Source organism: Miniopterus schreibersii, assembly GCF_964146895.1.
Source record: "Miniopterus schreibersii genome assembly, chromosome: 2".
In the NCBI taxonomy this organism is placed as follows: Eukaryota; Metazoa; Chordata; class Mammalia; order Chiroptera; family Miniopteridae; genus Miniopterus; species Miniopterus schreibersii.
In genome coordinates, this window is record NC_138102.1 from 89,616,147 (window position 1) to 89,636,678 (window position 20,532).

The 20,532-nt window shown below is 38.3% G+C and overlaps 1 pseudogene across 1 annotated transcript; it reads left to right on the forward strand.

Annotated features, from left to right (window-relative positions):
• The first annotated feature begins 2,778 nt into the window (after positions 1–2,778).
• On the forward strand, positions 2,779–9,610 carry LOC308552466 (elongation factor 1-alpha 1 pseudogene; annotated as a pseudogene). The gene is made up of 2 exons: positions 2,779–2,832; positions 8,240–9,610. The product of its transcript is annotated as an elongation factor 1-alpha 1 pseudogene (transcript).
• The last annotated feature ends 10,922 nt before the right edge of the window (positions 9,611–20,532 follow it).

Here is a 20,532-nt window from a genome sequence, read left to right on the forward strand (position 1 = left end):
AAAAATAAATGGAAATAATATTAACAAAACAAATCACAAATAATGAAATGTTGTATGTGAAATTGACTAGCACTGCACCTTAGCTTTTACTTTTACCCTTTGTCTTTTCTCCATTCCCATACCTCCTCTTTCTTTTCCCATATAGTACAGTGTAAACATCATGGGTGTCTTAGACAGAAGACCTTGTTTTGTATCTTGCTTTTGTCACCTGCAGTAATGTGATTTTGAACATATTACATGATCTATGTGACGCTTAGTTTTATCATTATCTATAAAATAGGTATGTGGCAATGCATTGGTTTTGTTAGGATTAAATAACAATTAAATTATTATTTATTATTATTTAATTTATTATTGATGTTATTATAAAAGCCATATGCCAGAAATATAGAAAAATATTTGTAGTGTTAATTTTTATCATTTCTTTTTGTATTATCTTGAGAAAATGTAGAAAAAACACACATAAGAAATGTGCATGTGATTTTTGTTTTGTTCAAAATATTAGAGATTTTCCTTTCTCTCCACAATGACCCATTCCACCTAATTCCATCCCGCTCCCCAGTCCCTCTCCACACCATTGTACGTGTCCTTGGGTTGTGCATATATGCATATAAATTCTTTGGATAATCTTTCCCCCTCCACCCACATGCCCCCCTCCATTTCTCTGAGATTCATCAATCTGATCCATGCTTCCATGTCATTGAATAGTTTCTGTTCATTGGTATATTGAGTTCTTTAGATTCCACATATAAGTGAGATCATGTGATGTTTCTTTATCTGCCTGGTATATTTCTCTTAGCATAATATTTTCCAAGTCATTCCATACTGTCCCAAACAGTATGAGATCCTTCTTCATTACAGCTGCATAGTATTCCATGGTGTAAATGTCCCACTGTTTTTTTATCCACTCATCTACTGATGGGCACTTGGGCTGCTTCCAGATCTTAGCTATTGTAAATTGTGCTGCTATCAACATAAGGGTGTATATTTCTTTCTGATTAGTGTTTCAGGATTCTCAGAATTTATTCCTAGAAGTGGAATCACTGGGTCAAAAGGCAGCTCCATTTTTAATTTTCTGAGGAATCTCCATACTGTTTTCACCAGTCTGCATTCCCACCAGCAGTGTACTAGGGTTTTCCTTTTTCCACATCCTCACCAGCACATGTCACTTGTTGATTTGTTGATGGTAGCCATTCTGACAGGTGTGAAGTGATACCTCATTGTGGTTTTAATTTGCATCTTTCTGATAATTAACAATGTTGAGCATTTTTTCATATGTCTCTTGGCCATCTGTATGTCCTTTTTGGAGAAGTGTCTATTCATGTCCTTTGCCCATTTTTTAATTGGATTGTTTGTCTTCCTCCTGCTCAGTAGTATCAGTTCTTTGTACACTTTGGAAATTAGCCCCTTATCAGATACATCCTTCGCAAATATGTTTTCCCAGACTGTGGGCTTCCTTTGTATTTTGAAGCTGTTTTCTTTTATTGTGCAGAAGCTTTTTAGTTTGGTGTAGTCCCATATGTTTATTGTTTTCTTTTGTATCTCTTGCCCTAGGAAATGTATCAGTGAAAATTCCACTACATGAGATGTCTGTGACTTTACTGCCTATTTTTTATTCTAGTATTTTTATTGTTTTGTGACTTACATTTTAAGTCTTTTATCCATTTTGTGTTTATTTTTTTGTATGGTGAAATTTGGTGGTCTAGTTTCATTTCCTTGCATGTAACTGTCCAATTTTCCCAGCACATTTATTAAAGAAGCTGTTTTTACTCCATTGTGTGCTCTTGCTTCCTTTGTCAAATATTAACTGGCCATAATGGCTTGGGTCTATTTCTGGGATCTCTGTTCTGTTCCATTGATCTATATACCTGGTGTTGTACTAATACCAGGCTGTTTTTATTACAATCTTCTATACTTTTGTGAGTTTTCTATAATAGGTCACAGCAAAATTCAAGTAATGTCTAAATGCAATTTTAAATTAATAAATAATAGCAACATAATATATCATTATGAGTTACTAGGTTGAATTAAAAGAAAAAATATTTCAACAAGGTTAAAATGTTGGTGATAGTGAAATCCAAGGATTTATGAATTCCCAATTTATTTAACACTGTCTTCTGTTCTTTTTGGTTAACTGCCTCCAAACTTTAAACACTATAAGGTTTATTTTTAAAAGCAGTCAATGCTTAATAACCTATTAATAATGATGGGCTTTATAAGATTCAAGAAATTAGAATTTGTCTTTATTTTCATTCAATGACTTGTTCATTCTATTGTTTGTCATATTTTATTCATACATAAATTATAAATAATACCTTCCCTAGCTTATTTCTTAGAATTACTCAGATTATAAAATAATCTCTATATGATTTTAAAAACTCACAAATTAATAAGGTAGTAATAATAATTCCTTAGGGAATATTCATATACCATTTAACATATTAAAAGATAAAAAATCATTCTGTTGTATTGCTGACAAAAATCTGTTCTTGTTAAAAAGCTTGTATAATCCAGCAGAGGTATCTATACTATTTTTAACTTGAAAAGTAAAATATTTAGGGAAGATATTATTTAGGTGAGTTTTAGAATGTTAAACATATTGCTGGTAGAAGAAATGTGAATGCTGTGGAAAAATATTTGGGGCAGTTAATTTTCTAAGGAAACACGTAAAACTAAAGTGTTTAGTAGTTGCACAGTACTAAAATAAATCTTTCCTCATTTAAAAAATTTTATCAATAATCATGCAGCTGTGAACAGCGTATTCAAAATTTAATCAGCATGTTGGAAGAAAAGGAGTTGATGATGGCACTAATCACTGAGTATTTAAATGATGTAAGAGCTGAGACAAAAAAGGGAGACAGGAAAAAAGAAATCATATAGGACAGACAATTAAAACTAGGGCCAACCAGTGGCTTTTGTGGACATATTCTGTAAAATAGCATGAAAAGTAATACTTAAAATATTGTACCTACAATTAATTATTGCTGCTTCTCTTTGTACCCAGAGGATCATATGCTGAATTTTTAATTTTATTATTTTAATCTAACTGTTTTGTGCCTAATTTTGACAAATTCCTTTTAATTCTTCATAAAATCTCAGTACTAGACATGATTGCTCTGTAATTTAGCAAGTGCCTGGGATATAGCCCAGGATGGTTTCCAGTGTAATTACTAAAATAATATGTTTTTCTGAATGCTCCTTTATTTAAACTCTAAGTTAAATACTTGCAAAAATAATTAAAAATTGAAAACAAATTATCTAAATAAGTTATTTAAGTCAGTAAGCTAGAGGAGGGACTTAAAAAAACTAAGGAACTTGGCAAGAAAAATTAACAATGTATTTTATAAATAGTTGAAATAAAAAAGTGAAGAGCCCGGCCGGCCATGGCTCAGTGGTTGAGCATTGACCTAGGATCCAGGCGATCGGGGTTCGATTCCCAGTCAGGGCACATGCCCGGGTTGTGGGCTTGATCAATGACTCTCTCATCATTGACATTTCTCTCTCTCTCTCTCCCTCTCCTTCCCTCTCTCTGAAATCAATAAAAAGATATTAAAAAAAAAGAGAAGAGATACAAAGGAAATCAATAATTAAATGATAGAAAATAATCCAACTTTTATTGACAATTACATCAAATGTTAATAAGATAAACACAAGATCTGAAAGGTAGAACTTGGCATAATGAATTAAAACAAAAACTACTCAATATGGTTTCTAAATAAATGAACTTTAGATATAAATGCACAGAGAGGTTGAAAGTAAATTGATGCAAGTGTATGTAACACAAATAGGACAATAAGCTTTGTCTACATAAGGGTTGTCTCTACTGATATTAGATAAAATAAACTATAAGACAAAGTAATGATGATAACAAATAAGAAACAGTTTATAATGACAAAGCAATGTATTAGTCAGGAAAACATAAAACCATAAAGCTATTGCTTAAAAAATTACCTTTATAACACATCAAAGTTATAGGTATAAGGGATTTAATTGAGTCTATTTTACAATTATTGTTGATTTCAGCATCCTATTGTCAGCAGTTAAATGAAAAATAAACAAAATATACAGTAACACAGAAATGATCTAAGACTGCCTAGATTGATACTAAACAACTGTAAATATATTCTAGAACTACAGAAAGAATTTTTTTCCCAAAAGCACAGTGTAGTCACCAAAAAAGCCCATATGCTGAGCCATAAAACATGTATAAATTTATGAGGTTGAAAACGAACAGATTATATTCTCTGAACACTATGAAATAAATTTAGAAATCAATAATTTTATAACTAAGAAAACATCAAATACTTGAAAATAAAACAACTTACTCCTGAATAATTTGTAAAACAATAAGAAAGCCAGAGAATAAACTAGATATTTAAAAAATATAATTCAAATTTTGCAAGATAAAATAAAAACAGTACTTTGAGATACATGCATAGCTTTAAGTGCAGATATGCAAAAACAAATGCTGAATACACAGAAAAAAAGGAAATAGAAAGGTAAGAATAAGAATAAAGAAATAGATGAATAATAGAGATATTAATAATAGATGAATAATAAATAAAATTAATAAAACTAAGAATGGATTAATGGGAAAAGAATAAGACTGATAAACTCCTAGGTAGGCAAATTAGAATTTACTAATTTAGGAATGAAAGTTGGAGAATGGTGATAGATACCTCAGGCAATAGAAGTACAATGGTACATTTTATGACTAATTATTGATTAATACATTTTATAACTTAAATAAAATGAGAAAAAAATCTCAAAAAAAAATACACTGTGCCCAAACTAATACAAAATTAAAAGGAAGAGATTCCAAGATGGTTGCAGGGTAGCTGGAAGCTGTGCCTACTTCTCCCAGCCCCAGCTAAATTATGGAACAATCAACCTGAAAAACCAATTGAAGGCTAGCTGATCTGAAATATTATAACCAAAGAATACAAAAGAAGCCACATAGAAACAGATAAGAAGGGCAGAGACAAAGAAAGGGATAGCTCTCTCATGTGTATGTGGAAGCAGCTGAGAACCCAGAAGGAAATTGCAACCCCCTCCCGCTAGGAGTGTGGGATCTCAACCCTAGGCAGGGATCAACAATCAAAGCAATAGAGATGGAAATATGAGTCCCAGTAGCATCTAGAGGTGAGAATCAGTGGTGATTCAGTCTGCCTGGGAGACTCAAACTCCATACTCCCAGGGAAAGAGCATTCCTAACGTTAGAGCACAAGCCTGGGCAGTTCATTCCATTGGACTGCTGGAGGGGCCACCCTGCCATACTACAGTCCTGCAAATACACCCAGCAGCAACTTTAAGGGGCCATACATTTTCTGGAGAGACTTTTGGTAGAGATCCAGAGAGTGACTAAATTGTGTGACGTGGGAAAGAAGACCAACCTGTGCACCAAGGTCTGTTTTTACTAGCCCTGGGCCCAGGAGCTGGTCAGGTAAAGACAAAGAACCCAGAAATCCTCCTCTGTCTCAATCACTTAATAAGACTCAGGCTGTAGATCTCAACATGGTGTAAACTCCACAGGGTGGGGCTAGAGGGTTTCCAACAGGTGGGGCAACTTATTACTCCACCCCTACCAAGGCAAAAGCTGCATTGATGGGAAAGTTCTGCCTGAAAAAGGTGGCTTCTGCAGCATGGAAGAGTGATTCAGCACAGGGTTCCCAGTGTCTGTCCTGTCTGCTCTCTCCGTGCTGAGCCACCAACCCCAGAATCTCCACATGTAACTCTAGTCCACACTGCCCTCCCACTGCGGGAGCCCAAAGTAAATGGATGCAAACAAAATTAAAATTTAGTGTGGTTGCTCTTTAAGGGAGTGTCTGCATTTCTAGCCATCTGTCCCTGCTGGACAGAACTCCCAGTTCTTTTCCCAGTCAGATGTTATGTGGGCCCCTTTCCCAGTTTTGGTGCTCTGGGCTGAGGAGCACTGTTTGGAGTTTAGGCTCCAGAGTTCTCAGGGGGAACCCCACCCCCAGCTATGATATCCCTACAGTATTTCAGTTGCTGCCTGTGGAAGCCTAACCAGCCCTCTTGCACCTTTGCACTGCCTACCAGTCTCCATGTGGCCTTCTCTTTAATCCTTGGTTATGAGAGTCCTCTCCATCTAGTCTTCAGTTAATTATTCAGGATGAATTTTCTATATTTTAATTGTAAGTCCAGTTTGGTCCTGGGAAGTTGTCAGTGCAGCTTCCACTTAATGTGATGCCATCTTCCATTTCTGTTATTTTGAGCGACACTTTTAGTGGCATATCTCAGTGATATATATTCAATATCTTCAATAAGTTGAATCTATCTATCACTGTGTCCTACCAGATCCTGTTGACAAAACTGGCATGATGCAGACTGCAGGCTGGATGCCACACTGAAAACAAATGCTCTTGGCTCAGAAAGCTGTGGAGACTGCCAGCTTCACAGCCTGAAGACATACTGTCTACCAAGATTTATATATTGTACAGGCCATTTCCATTTGGGGCTGCCATGGCCACAGGAGGCATGCTCGCTCCGGCCCCTGCAGCCCTGGGCTTGAAGGCAAGGAGACAGACAGCAAAAGTGACCACTGCAAAGGACAAATAGAAGCCTGCGACCACTGACCCTATAGTCCCAGTGGGAGATGGGCCCCCTCCTCCAGCCCTGCGAGTAACTGACTTTAAGGTATTTATTAATAGGCATGTACTTATTGCCATTTTCATACTAGCTATATAAGTAGTTGGTCTACTACCTTTACTGTGTTTGCCTTTACTAGTGAGATTTTTTTTTCTTTCATGTATTTTATTTCTAGTTTTGACCTTTTCTTTTCCACTTAAAAAAATCCCTTTTATATTCTTGCAATGCCAGTTTAGCAGTGATGAACTCCTTTAGTTTTTACTTGTCTGGGAAATTATCTCTCCTTAAATTCTGAGTGACAACCTTGCCAGGTAGAGTATTCTTGGTGGTAGGTTTTTCCTTTTGTTATGTTAAATATATCATTCCAATCTCCTCTAGACTTCGTGGTTTCTGTCGAAAAATCAGTTTATAATCTTATGGGCATTCCCTTGTATGTAACTAGTTTATTTATTTATTTATTTATTTATTTATATTTATTTCTGATACAACATTTTAATTATGATGTATCTTGGTATGAATCTCTATGGGTTCATTTTGCTCTGTGCTTTCTGGACTTGGATGTGTGTTTCCTTCTTCAGGTTGGAAACGTTTTCAAACATTATTTCTTCAAAAAGATTTTCCATCCTTTTCTCTGTCTTTTTCCTGTGGCACCCCTATGATGTGAATGGTAGAACACTTAATGATGTCCCAGATTTCCCTTATGCTATCCTCATTCATTGTTTGTTTTTTTTTTTAAATCACCTAATTGGGTGATTTCCACTCTCCTGTCTTCCTGAGGGCTGATCAGAAGCACTATGATTCTTTTGCATCATATGCTCTGATATTGATTCCTTCTCATGTTTTTTTTTAAAATTTCAGTTGTTATATTTTTCAATTCTGATAGGTTCTTTTTTACAATTTTTATCTCTTTGTTGAAGTTCTTGCTGAGTTTATCCACTTGTCTGCAGAGTTTAATGAGCATCTTTGTGACTATTACTTTAAACTCTTTAAGTAATAGTAATGAAACACCTTACTTCTGTTTCATTTAGTTCTTTTTCTGGGCTTTTTAATTTTTTTCTAACATATTCTTTTGTTTCCTTTTTTACCTGTTTGTTTCTAAGTGTTAGGTAGATCAGTTAGATCTCCTGGTCTTAAAATAGTGGCCTTATTTTGAAGGCGTCCTGTGGGGCCCAGGGATGGAATTGCCAAAGTCATCAGAGCCAGATGCTCCAGATGTGTTCCTTGTGTGGACTAGTGTGGCCTTCTGTTGTGGTTGGGCCACAACTGCCATGGAAACACTGGCAGGCAAGGCTAGTCCCTGACTCCCTTGACTGTGAGGTTTGGGCACAATTGTTGCTCGTTTGCAAGGCAGGCTTTTGGTGTGGCATCTGCAAGGCTCAGTCTGGACTGTTGCAGACACTGATGTGTACTGGTGTTGATTGAAGTCACTCATCAAGTGTGTCAGCATAGTAACCAATTTGGAGGGGTGCCACTTTGGTGATTTCCTCAGGGAAACTTCAAGTTTGGGTCAGCACTGTTAGCAAGGTTAATGGAGAATGTCAGAAGTGGAGCCTGCCTTTTTGCAATGGGTTTACCACCAGAACTCGGATGTCATGAACACCACCACTAAATCAAATGCAAAACAAGAAAGGAAAAGATGCATATCAACATCGTCATCATTAGACAGGTAGATTCTGGCAAGTCTACCACTACTAGCCATCTATCTGATCTACAAATGTGGTGGGATCAACAAAAGAACCATCAAAAAATTTGAGAAGGAGCCTACCGAAATGGGGAAGGGCTCCTTCAAGTATTCCTGGGTCTTGGATAAACTGAGAGTTGAATGTGAGTGTGGTATCACCACTGATATCTCCCTGTGAAAATCCAATACAAGCAAGTATTATGTGATGGTCATTGATGTCCCAAGACAGAGACTTTATCAAAAACATGATGACAGGCACATCTTTGGCTGACTGTGCTGTCCTTATCATTGCTGCTGGTGTTGGTGAATTTGAAGTAGGCATCTCCAAGAATTAGCAGACCTGTGAACATGTCCTCTTTGCTTACACACTGGGTGTGAAACAACTGATTGTTGGTGTTAACAAAGTAAATTCCACTGAGCTGCCCTACATCCAGAAGAGCTATGAGGAAACTGTTAAACATAAAGATAATTGGCTACAACCCTGACACAGTAGCATTTTTGCCAGTTTCTGGTTGGAATGGTGGCGACATGCTGGAGCTAAGTGCTAATATGCCTTGGTTCAAGGGATGGAAAGTCACCCACAAAGATGGCAATGCCAGTGGAACCACACTCTTTGAAACTCTGAATCTTACCATCAACTTGTTCAACTGACAAACCTGTGCATCTGCCCTGCTAGGATGCCTACAAAATTGATGGTATTGATATTTTTCCTGTGGGCTAAGTAGAGACTGCTGCTTTCAAATCTAGCATGGTGGTCACCTTTGCTCCAGTTAATCTTACAACTGCAGTAAAGTCTGTTAAACTGCACCATGAAGCTTAGAATGAAGCTCTTCCTGGGGACAGTGTGGGCTTCAATGTCAAGAAAGTGTCTGTCAAAGATGTTCGCTATGGCAATGTGACTGGTGACAGGAAAAGTGACCCACCAATGGAAGCAGCTGGCTTCACAACTCAGGTGATTATCTTGAACCATCCATGCCATATCAGTGTTGGATATGCATCTGTGCTGGATTATCGCACAGCTCACATTGCCTGAAAATTTGCTGAGCTGAAGGAGAAAATTGATCATCGTTCAGGAAAAAAGCTAGAAGATGGCCCTAAGTTTTTGAAATCTGGTGATGCTACCATTGTCAATATGGTTTCCAGCAAGCCATGAGTCTTGAGAGCTTCTTTGACTACCCTCCTCTGGGCTGTTTTGCTGTTAATGAAATGAGACAAACATTTCCTGTGGTTGTCATCAAAGCAGTGGACAAGAAGGCAGCTGGAGCTGGAAAAGTCACTAGCCTGGTAAACTCTATCAGCTCTACTCTGTCAACTCCATGAGACTCTTCCCTGCAACCAAGGTCTACAGGCTGCAAACTAATGATGGCTGGCCACAGTGAACCCTGAATCTTCAGCTGAGTGACCTCAGATTCGGTGCTATTACTGAGTTTGAATCTGTATTAACCTAGTGAACACTATTCTTCCCACCCTGCTGACTTTCTGAGACCCTTTGCCATGAAAATTGTCTACTGCCCTAGGCAGTAGACTTCACTGACTCAGACTTCACTGACTGAGTCTTCTGGAAAAGCTGACAGTACACACGGGGGTTGGGGTGCCTTGGAGCTTTCCCTAAACTTCCACAAACCTGGCACCAGTCCCCAAGATGACCTCAGCTTGCAGCTTGGCCCCTCAAACATACATCAAGGTGTAATAAAAGCAGCTACCAACTGTTGATAGCTTTATAGCTCCTAATAGGTAGCCCCAGGCCAGTCAGAGACAGTGGCTGGCATTTTCCTGCATGAGAGTTTCTGCCAAAAGGCCACAGAACCAACACACACCAAAACAGAGCACTACCTGATTAGCTCTACAAGGAGAACACATAATGGAAGGTCTTGGCATGCACCAGACCCTGATGGGGTAAATTCATCTTCATGGTGTCAGCCTCACACAAGAGCTTATACACAGTACTCATGGCCAATCCTCACAGCCACCAAGCTGAAAGGTCAACCCCACACACAGACATGAAAACAATAATCAAGGGTAAAAAAAAAAAAAAGCACATAAGTTCAGATGTGCAGAGAGTTGCAAGCAAGATAAGCCCGAAAGGTCCACACCAACAAACATAATTAATATAGCAAAGATTAAAGGCAAAGAGAGAATCTTAAAAGCAGCAAGAAAAAGAGAGTTACAGACTGAGATCTCCCATAACACTCTCAGTTCTCTTATTCAACATAGTACTGGAAGTCCTCGCCATAGCCATCTGACAGGAAGAAAACATGAAAGGTATCCAAATTGGAAAGGAGGAAGTAAAACTGTCATTATTTGCAGATGACATGATATTGTACATAGAAAACCCTAAAGACCCCATCAAAGGACTACTACATTTGATAAACGAATTTGGCAAGGTAGCTAGATACAAAATCAACATCTGGAAATCAATGGCATCCTTATACACAAACAATGAACTTTCAGAGAGAGAAACTAAAAAAGCAATACCATTTACCATTGCAACTAGAAAAATAAGACACCTAGGAATAAACTTAACCAAGGATGTAAAAGACCTGTACTCAGAAAACCATGTGACACTGAAAAAAGAAATAGAGGAAGATTTAAAGAAGTTGAAGAGTATACCATGCTCATGGATTGGAAGAATTAATATCATTAAGATGTCTATACTACCCAAAGCAATTTATAGATTCAATGCAATTCCTATTAAAATATTAACAGCATATTTCACAGACCTAGAACAAACATTTCAAAAACCTATATGGAACCAAAAAAGACCCCGAATAGCTGCAGCCATTTTGAGAGGAAAAAACAGAGTGGGAGGGGTCACATTACCTGATTTCAAACTGTACTACAAAGCCACTGTAATCAAAACGGCCTGGTATTGGTACAACAACAAGCACATAGATCAATGGAACAGAACAGAGACCCCAGAAATAGACCCACACCATTATGGTCAGTTAATATTTGACAAAGGAGGCAAGAGTATCCAAAGCAGTAAAGACAGTCTCTTCAATAAGTGGTGCTGGGGAAATTGGACAGATACATGCAAAAAAAAATGAAACTAGACAACCAACTTTCACCATACAAAAAAATAAACTCAAAATGGATAAAAGACTTAAACATAAGTCACGAAACCACAAAAATCCTGGAAGAAAACAGAGGCAGTAAAGTCACAGGCATCCCACGTAGTGGACTTTTCACTGATACATCTCCTAGGGCAAGAGAAACAAAAGAAAAAATAAACATATGGGACTACATCAAACTAAAAAGCTTTTGCACAGCAAAAGAAAACAGCCTCAAAATACAAAGGAATGCCACAGTCTGAGAAAACAAATTTGCCAAGGATGTATCTGATAAGGGGCTAATTTCCAAAGTGTACAAAGTACCCATATTACTCAGCAAGAGGAAGAGAAACAACCCAATTAAGAAATGGGCAAAGGACTTGAACAGACACTTCTCCAAAGAGGCCATACAGATGGCCAAGAGACACATGAGAAAATGCTCAACTTCACTAATCATCAGAGAGATGTAAATTAAAACCACAATGAGGTATCACTTCACACCTGTAAGAATGGCTACCATCAACAAATCAAGAAACTCCATGTGCTGGTGAGGATGTGGAGAAAGGGGAACCCTAGCACACTGCTGGTGGGAATGCAGACTGGTGCAACCACTATGGAAAACAGTATGGAAGTTCCTCAAAAAATTAAAAATGGAGCTGTCTTTTGACCCAGTGATTCCACTCCTAGGAATGTATCCTAAGAATCCTGAAACATTAATCAGAAAGAATATATGTACCCTGATGTTCATAGCAGCACAATTTACAATAGCTAAGATCCGGAAACAGCCCAAGTGCCCATCAGTAGATGAGTGGATAAAAAAACTGTGGGACATTTACACCATGGAATACTACGCAACTGTAAAGAAGGAGAATCTTATACCCTTTGGGACAGTATGAATGGAACTGGAGGAAATTATGGTAAGTGAAATAAGCCAGGCTGAGAGACAAACATTACATGATCTCGCTTATACATGGAATTTAAAGCACTTAATAAACTGATGAACAGAATAGATTCAATGACATGGAAGCACAGATGAGACTGACGAATGTCAGAGGGACCGAGGAGGACGGGTGGGTGGAGGGGGAGAGAGTAACTAAAGAATTTATATGCATATGTGCACAATCCAAGGATATGGACAATGGTGGGGAGCGGGATGGGGGAGGGGAATGGGACCAGGTGGAATGGGTCATTGGGGAGAAAAAGGGATATCTGTAATATTTTAAACAAAAATAAAATAATAAAATAAAATAAAATAAAATAATAAAATAAATAAAATAAAATAATAATAAAATAATAAAATAAAATAAAATAAAATAAAATAATAAAATAAAATAAAATAAAATATAAAATAAAATAAAATAAATAAAGATTCTTAGCTAATTTTTCAACAGAAACATTTAAGGCCTAAGAAAATTGGTATGTATATTCAAAATGCTGAGAAACAAAGACCTACAATCAAGAATACTCTAATCAGCATGACTATCATTTAAAGTTAAAGGAGAAATAAAGAGCAGATAAGACAGGAACATGCTAAAAGAGTTCAAGAAATGGCAATTTATTTTTTCTTGAAGAAGTTTCTTTAACATTTCTTGCAAAAATGTCAGTATTATAGGAAATGTTAAAGAGACTTCTTATGAAGAAAGAAAAAAGTAAAGTCATATAAATATGTATAATAAAATGGCAATCTGTATGCACCTATCAATAATTAGCTTAAATGTAAATGGATTAATTGCTCTAAGCAAAAAAGTCATAAGATAACTGAATGGATATAAAAACAAGAGCCATATCTGTGCTTTCCACAAGATACCCACTGTAGACTGAAAAACACACACAGATTGAAAGTAAATAAATAAATAAATAAATAAATAAATAAATAAATAAATGGAAGAGATATTTCATGCAATTGGAAAGGGGAAAAAAGCTGTGGTAACAATACTTTTATCTTACAAAATAAAGTTTAAAACCAAAGACATAGTAAGAAACAAAGAAGGACACTATAAAATGATAAAGGTATCAATCCAACAAGAGGATATAACACTTGTAAACATTTGTGCAGCCAATATAGATACTAAAATCTTCAACAAAATATTAGCAAATAAGGTCCAGCAATATATTTAAAAAATCATACACCATGACCAAGTGAAATTCATTCCAGGGATGGAAGGCTGGTACAATATTCACAAATCAACAAGTGTGATACATCACATAAACTATTTGAAAGACAAAAATAGATGACCATAACAATGGATGCAGGAAAAAGCATTCAACAAAATCCAACACCCATTTTTGATAAAAACTCTCAGCAAAGTGGAATAGTGGTATCATACCTCAACATAATAGAGACCATATATGAAAAACCTAAAGCAACATTATACTCAATGGACAAAAACTAAAATCACTTCCTAAGAACAAGAATAATACAGGGATGTCCACTTTCACCATGCTTATTCAAAATAGTACTGGAAATCCTAGCCACAGGTACCAGAGAAGAAGAATAAAAAGGCATCCAGAGGATTCCAAGATGGTGGTGGAATGAGTGGAAGCTACATGGACACTCCCCTAAGACCAAAATGAAATTACAACTAAAATATAGAAAAATGCTTCTGAATAATCAACTGAAACTCAAGGCTAGCTGGAGAGCACCCTCATAACCAAGAACTTAAAGCAGAGACTACATAGAGACTGGTAGAAAATGTGGAGGCATGAGAGGGCTGACTGGGCTCCCACTGGCAAAAGCAGTAGGGTTTCTATCTGCCAGGAAGAGATGGCTGAAAATACAGGCTCGTAAATGGCTGATGCACAAAGTTTCATTTACAGACACTGAACTTGGGTTCAGTCAGAGGGAGGGCAGAGTGGATAAGAACTGTGTGAAGAGAATTTAGGGATGCTGGCTTGCGGGATGAAGCTCAGAGGGCAGTAATATGGATTCCTGTGCAGAGTCTTTCCTGCATAAAGCAGGGGACATCTTTCTCAGACAGACACTTACCATCCAAGCAGCTTTTGACTGAGGAGGAAAGCAAATGCCCCACCCTTTGCAATCCTCTCACCCCACCCTGAGGAGATTCTACAGACTGAGACTCATTAAGAGAATGAATAACAATCATCCTATGGGTGCTTTGAGTCTTTGCCTGATTTGCTTCTGGACCTAAAGCTTGGAAAAGGAGACCTTGGGGAGGATCTTGATCCTTTCCAAACACACCCAGCCTGAACAGAGGGAACCACATGCTTAAAATAGGGAAATCAAATCCAGGCACAAAAAGTGTTTGACATTGGCCTGCACCAGAGACCAACCAAAAGACTGAGAGTCCTAGAAGATCTACCTAGTATGTAGAAACAAATCCAAACAGCCAAAATGGGGAGACAAAAAAACACACACCCCAAATGAAAGAACAAAAAAATTATCCAGAAGAAGAGCTGAGTGAAATGGAAATAAGAAATTTATCACACACAGAGTTCAGAATACTGGTCATAAGGATGCTCAAAAACATGAGAAATGATATAGAAACTATGAAGGAAATTAAGAATGACATAATAGAAATTTTTTTAAAAAGCATTGGAAGGAATGAACAACAGGTTAGGAGAAGATGAGGATTGGATCAGCAAATTAGAAGACAAGGTAGAAAAAATCACTCAATCAGAGAACCAAAAGGAAAAAATAATAAAGAGAAGGATAGCTTAAGGGATCTGTGTGACAACATAAAACATAACAATATTCACTTCATAGGAGTGCCAGAGGAGGTCAAAAGTAAGAAAGGTTTAGAGAACATTTGAAGAAATAATGGCCGAAAACTTCTCTAACCTAGTGAAGTAAAAAGTCACACAGGTTCAGGAGGCACAAAGAGTCAAAAGCTAGAACCCAAAGATGTCCATGCACAGATATATTATAATTAAAATGCAAAAAAGTAAAGACAGAGAGAATATTAAAGGCAGCAAGAGAAAAGCAACCTGTTACCTACAAAGGAACTCTCATAAGGATGTAACCTGATTTCTTATCAGAAACTCTAAAGGCCAAAAGGGAATGGCATGAATTATTCAAGGTAATGAAAAGCAAGGACCTGAAACCAACTACTCTATCCATCAAAATAGATGGTAAAATAAAGAGCTTCTCAGGCAAAAAAAAAAAGCTAAAGGAGTTTATCACCACTAAACCAGCACTGCAAGAAAAGTTAAAAGGAATGCTATAAACAGAAGTAGAAATAGAGAGAAAGAGAAACATAGGCATAAAGAAATAAAATGGAAATATAAATACCTATCAATAATAACCTTAAATATAAATAGATTTAATGCTCCAATCAAAACATAGGGTAACTGAATGGATAAGAAAACAAGACCCAAGAGATCCAAGATGGCAGCAGACTGAGTGGAAGCTACACAGAAACTCTCCTGGAACCAATCTGGATTTACAACTAAAACAGAAAAACCATCCTGAAAACCAACTGAAGAGTAGCTGGAGAGCACCCTCAAAAACAAGAAGGAAAAGTGGAGACTACATAGGAAGTGCAAATGAGAGGGCTGGCTGGGCTCCGACAGGCAGCTGCTGAAGGTCTAGAGGGATATCTCAGTTGTGGGGGGTTTCCACTAAGGACTCTGGGACCTAAACCCCAGGCTGGGCTTCACAGCCAAGAGCACCAGAACTGATAAAGGTGCCTACATAACATCTGCCTGTGAAAAGCAACAAGGTTTCTATCTGTGAGGGAGAAGTGGATAGAACTGCAGGCACCCTCTTAAAGAACCAACAGACAGAGTTTTGTGTGCAGCCACACACCTTGGGCTCCAAGGAGGGGGAGCAGAGTGACCTGGAGCTGTATGGGGAGAGTCTGGGTTTGTGGGCTCTGGAGAGTGAGAACAGGGGACTCCTATCTGGATCCCTATGCCTAGTCATTCCCCCAGTCTGTGGAGGACATCTTTCTCAGGTGGCCAATTTTTGGCTTTTGCCTGAGGGTGGAAGCAATTGCCCTACACTGATGGAATGCATCTTGCTCTGACCAGAGGAGATTCTACAGCCTGGGGCTTGTTAATAGACTGATAACAACCTGGTGCCCCAACCTGTGGAGCTTCCAAAGCCTGAGGCTCAGTAAGAGAATCAGATTAATCAGCCTACAGGCAGAGGCAGACCTCAGAGTGATTAGAGACCTTGCATGATCAGCTTCAGGTACTAGGCCTTGGAAAAGTAGACTTTGGTGTACATCTTGGTCCTATCCAAGTGCACCCAGCCCCAGCAGAGGAGACTTCAAGCTAAGGGTTGTTGATTGCTCCAAACCGGGTACTCACAGCCAGTCACAAATTACGTCTGACATTGGTCCAGAGACCCTCCAAAAAGACAGAGAATCTGAGCAGATCTACCTAATACTTAGAAACAAACCCAAAAGAGTAGCCAAAATGGGGAGACCGAAAAACAAGCCCCATGTGAAATAACAAGAGAAGTCTCCAGAAAAAGAGCTAAATGAAATGGAGATAAGCAATCTCTCAGATATAGAGTTCAGAATACTTATTGTAAGAATGCTCAACAGCATGAAAAAAGATATGGAAACTGTGAAGGAAATTAAGAATGACATAGTCAAAATAAAGAACACACTGGAAGAAATAAAGAGCAAATTAGAGGAAGCAGAAGATCAGATCAGTAAATAGAACACAAGATAGAAAAAATAACTCAACCAGAGACCCAAAAAGAAAAAATTCAAAAACAGGAGGACAGCCTAAGAGAGCTGTAGAACAACATGAAATGCAACAATATTTGCATTATAGGAGTGCCAGAGGAGGTCAAAAGTACGCAAGGGTGCATTGCTGGGCATGGCTCAGTGGTTGAGCATCGACCTAGGATCCAGGAGATTGGGGTTTGATTCCCAGTCTGGGCACATGCCTGGGTTGTGGACTCGTTCCCTAGTCCAGGGTGTGCAAGAGGCAGCCGATCAATGATGACTCATCTTTGATGTTTCAATTCTCTCTCTCCCTCTCCCTTCCTCTATCAGAAATCAATAAAGACATATTTTTTAAAAAAAGATTGTAAGCAAGGGGTAGAGAACCTGTTTGATGAAATAATAGCAGAAAACTCCTCTAAGTCAAGGAAAAAGTCACAAAAGTTCAGGAAGCACAGAGAGTCCCAAGCAAAAAAAATCCAAAGAGGCCCATGCCCAGACACATCATAATTAAAATGCCAAGAATTCAAGACAAAGAGAGAATCTTAAAGGAAGCTAGAGAAAAGCAATCGGTTACCCACAAAGGAGTCCCCATAAGGCTGTCAACTGACTTCTCATCAAAAACTCTACAAGTCAGAAGGGAATGTCATGAAGTATTCAAGGTAATGAAAAACAAATGTCTGAAACCAAGACTACTCTATCCAGCAAGATTATCATTCAAGATAGATGGTAAAATAAAGAGCTTCCCAGACAAAAAAAAAAAAAAGGCTAAAGGAGTTTATTACTACAAAACAGGCATTACAAGAAATGTTAAAGAGACTGATATAATTAGAAGTGGAAATAGAGAGAATGAGAAACATAGGCATAAAGAAATAAAATGGCAATAGTTGTCTTTCTCTGGCTGGCTTATTTCACTCAGCATAATGCTCCCCAGGTCTATCTTTGCTGTCTCAAAGGATAAGATTTCCTTCTCTTTTTTTTGACCAAGTACTATTCATTGTGTAAACGTACCACAGCTTTTTTATCCACTCACCTACTGATGGACACTTGGACTGCTTCCAAATCTTGGCTACTGTAAATAATGCTGCAATGAACATAGGGTTGCATATATTCTTTCAAAGTGTTTTGGGTTTCTTAGGATATATTTTCAGAAATGAAATAACTGGGTCATACAGCAGTTCTGTTTTTATTTTTTGAGAAAACTCCATAGTGTTTTCCACAGTGCCTGCCCCAGTCTGCTTTCCCACCAAACAATGCACGAGGGTTCCCTTTTCCCCACGCCCTCGCCAGCACTGGTTGTTTGTTGATTTATTGATGGGAGCCATTCTGACAGGTGGGAGGTGATATCTCATTGTGGTTTTCATTTGCATTTCTCTGATGATTAGTGACATGGAGCATCTTTTCATATGTCTTTTGGCCATCAGTAAACTAGGGTATCTTCATAGAGGCTATGCCTCTGATTTTTCTCCTCCACATTAAATAAAATTTTACTAAAAACTCATGTAACATTAAAATTCCTTTTCTTAGCAAGTCTGAACCCTCATGGCTTATTATATCTATTACACCTAATAGTGTTGCTGCAGATCTCAGCAAGTAGAGTGTCATCATGGTCTAAGAAGGACAACAGATCTACTGCGTGACAGCTGATGTCCCAAGTCCAAAGCACAGAGAGGACATTGCTAATCAATCATGGCACTCTTTCTGCCAAAAGTTGCCTCAGCCATGCATTTGAGCACATCACTGCAGACTGTCTCCCAGCTGATCAGATAATGACACATTTGTCCTTCCTAACTGAAGGAGGCACACACACACACACGAGCTCTGGTTCTGGTTGAACCACTGACCAGCTGGATGGCATTTAACTTTGTTTTCTGCATTATAAAGCTGACATTTTATTAAAGCTCAAATAAACATTTCTTCATCCTGTTCACACATAAGTCAGGAGATGGACATGAGAGAAAAGTCAAAGTTTTATAGCAGCTTAACTCACATGGAAGTAAGTGCCTTTTATGCTCTAGAATAAATTAGCTCCAAGTCCCATTTCATGACCTGTGGTTCATCTGTTTCTCAGAGCCCTCGAGTGTTTGTGACTTCTGAGGGGTCTCTTATTTTCTTAGTCACCTTTGTTTGTCTTAATGCTTCTTCTCAGTGCTGCTGCTTCTTAATGTTATGTCATGTACATTGTCCCCTGTGGGACACGCTGACCTGGGTGAGGGTCCTTCTTAGCCTTTTTGCTAGACTTAACCTCCTCCCACCACATACACCCTCTGCAGGAGCTTTGTGAATGCATTAAGTTTGGGCAGATGGGGGCGGGTGTGCATATTGGCCATCCCTGTTGTACAAGCCCTTTCAGCTACTTAGCACCTAGGTATTTTCTCTCTCTTGCCCTCCCCTTCTCTCCCTTTCCCTCTTTCCTCCTTTTCATTTCTAAGAACTCACTGCACCACCTGTAGGTTGTCTGGCCCCTTCACATAGTCTTGGTGCCTTATCTTCTAGCCACTTATCCCTGCCACACACACACACACACACTTCTTTCTTGGACACAACAACAAATGTCAGAATCTTTGCATTTGAAATTCACCCCTACCTCAGATCTGCCCCTTCTCTCCAGATCCTGACACAGGCCTTATCTTCTCAGCCCTAAGTGGTACCTTATGGTGCCTTAGTAGTGACAGTCCCTTCCCTAAGGAGAATTATGTAGCTGTATGGTGGTATGTGCTTGCATTTTGCGTCCTAATAACTGACGCATTCTCCCATTATGCCTCATTAGTAAGATTGCTGATTTTTAGCTGGCTCATTACCACCTGGTTAAAAAAATGACTTCCTCCAGCTTATTTTGTAGCTATAGGCAGCCAAGTAACTAAACTGGGATTTAGACAGAAGTATTGTGTGGGAAGTCTCCAGAAAAGGGAAGAGAAGGCCTCTTTCTATCCCTTCCTTTAATCTGCTGTCTGGAATGCTAACAAGACATCTGGAACTCCACAGCCATCTTGTACCATGAAGACCAGGGCCCACCCTAGGGATGAGGGAACAGTGTCTGAAGACCTTGTCAAACTGCCTAGACTCTGGCTTCCAATTTGTTCTGTTTGAAAAACAAAACTCCATGATTTGTATTCTTAGCTGTGCTCATATGTCTTTAGATGGTTACTTCCATTAAAATAAATGAGTTGGATTTTTGCAAGGAGAAAACAATATCTTCCTATATCTTTTGCAGTCTTCCCACATGTCTATAACTTTCTGCATCCAATGGGTTCTGAGTAAATGTTTTCTAACCTATTAATAAAGTGATGTATATAAAAAAACTTCTCTATTGTTTAAGCTTCTTTTATTCACACATTTCATTATTTTCATAGCTTGCATCCTCATGCCCCTCTTAACTTTTACCCCAAAGCACCTGTGAGATGCACCCCTGCCCCCCATAACACACACTCTTTTATTTCTAAGGCTGAATGGGGGAAGCTCTATCCTAACAGACAGGTGGATTGAAGTGAGCCCTTTGTTATGAAATGGTAGAACATAAGTGCTGTTGTGAATCTTCTGTCCTGAGCTAAACCTC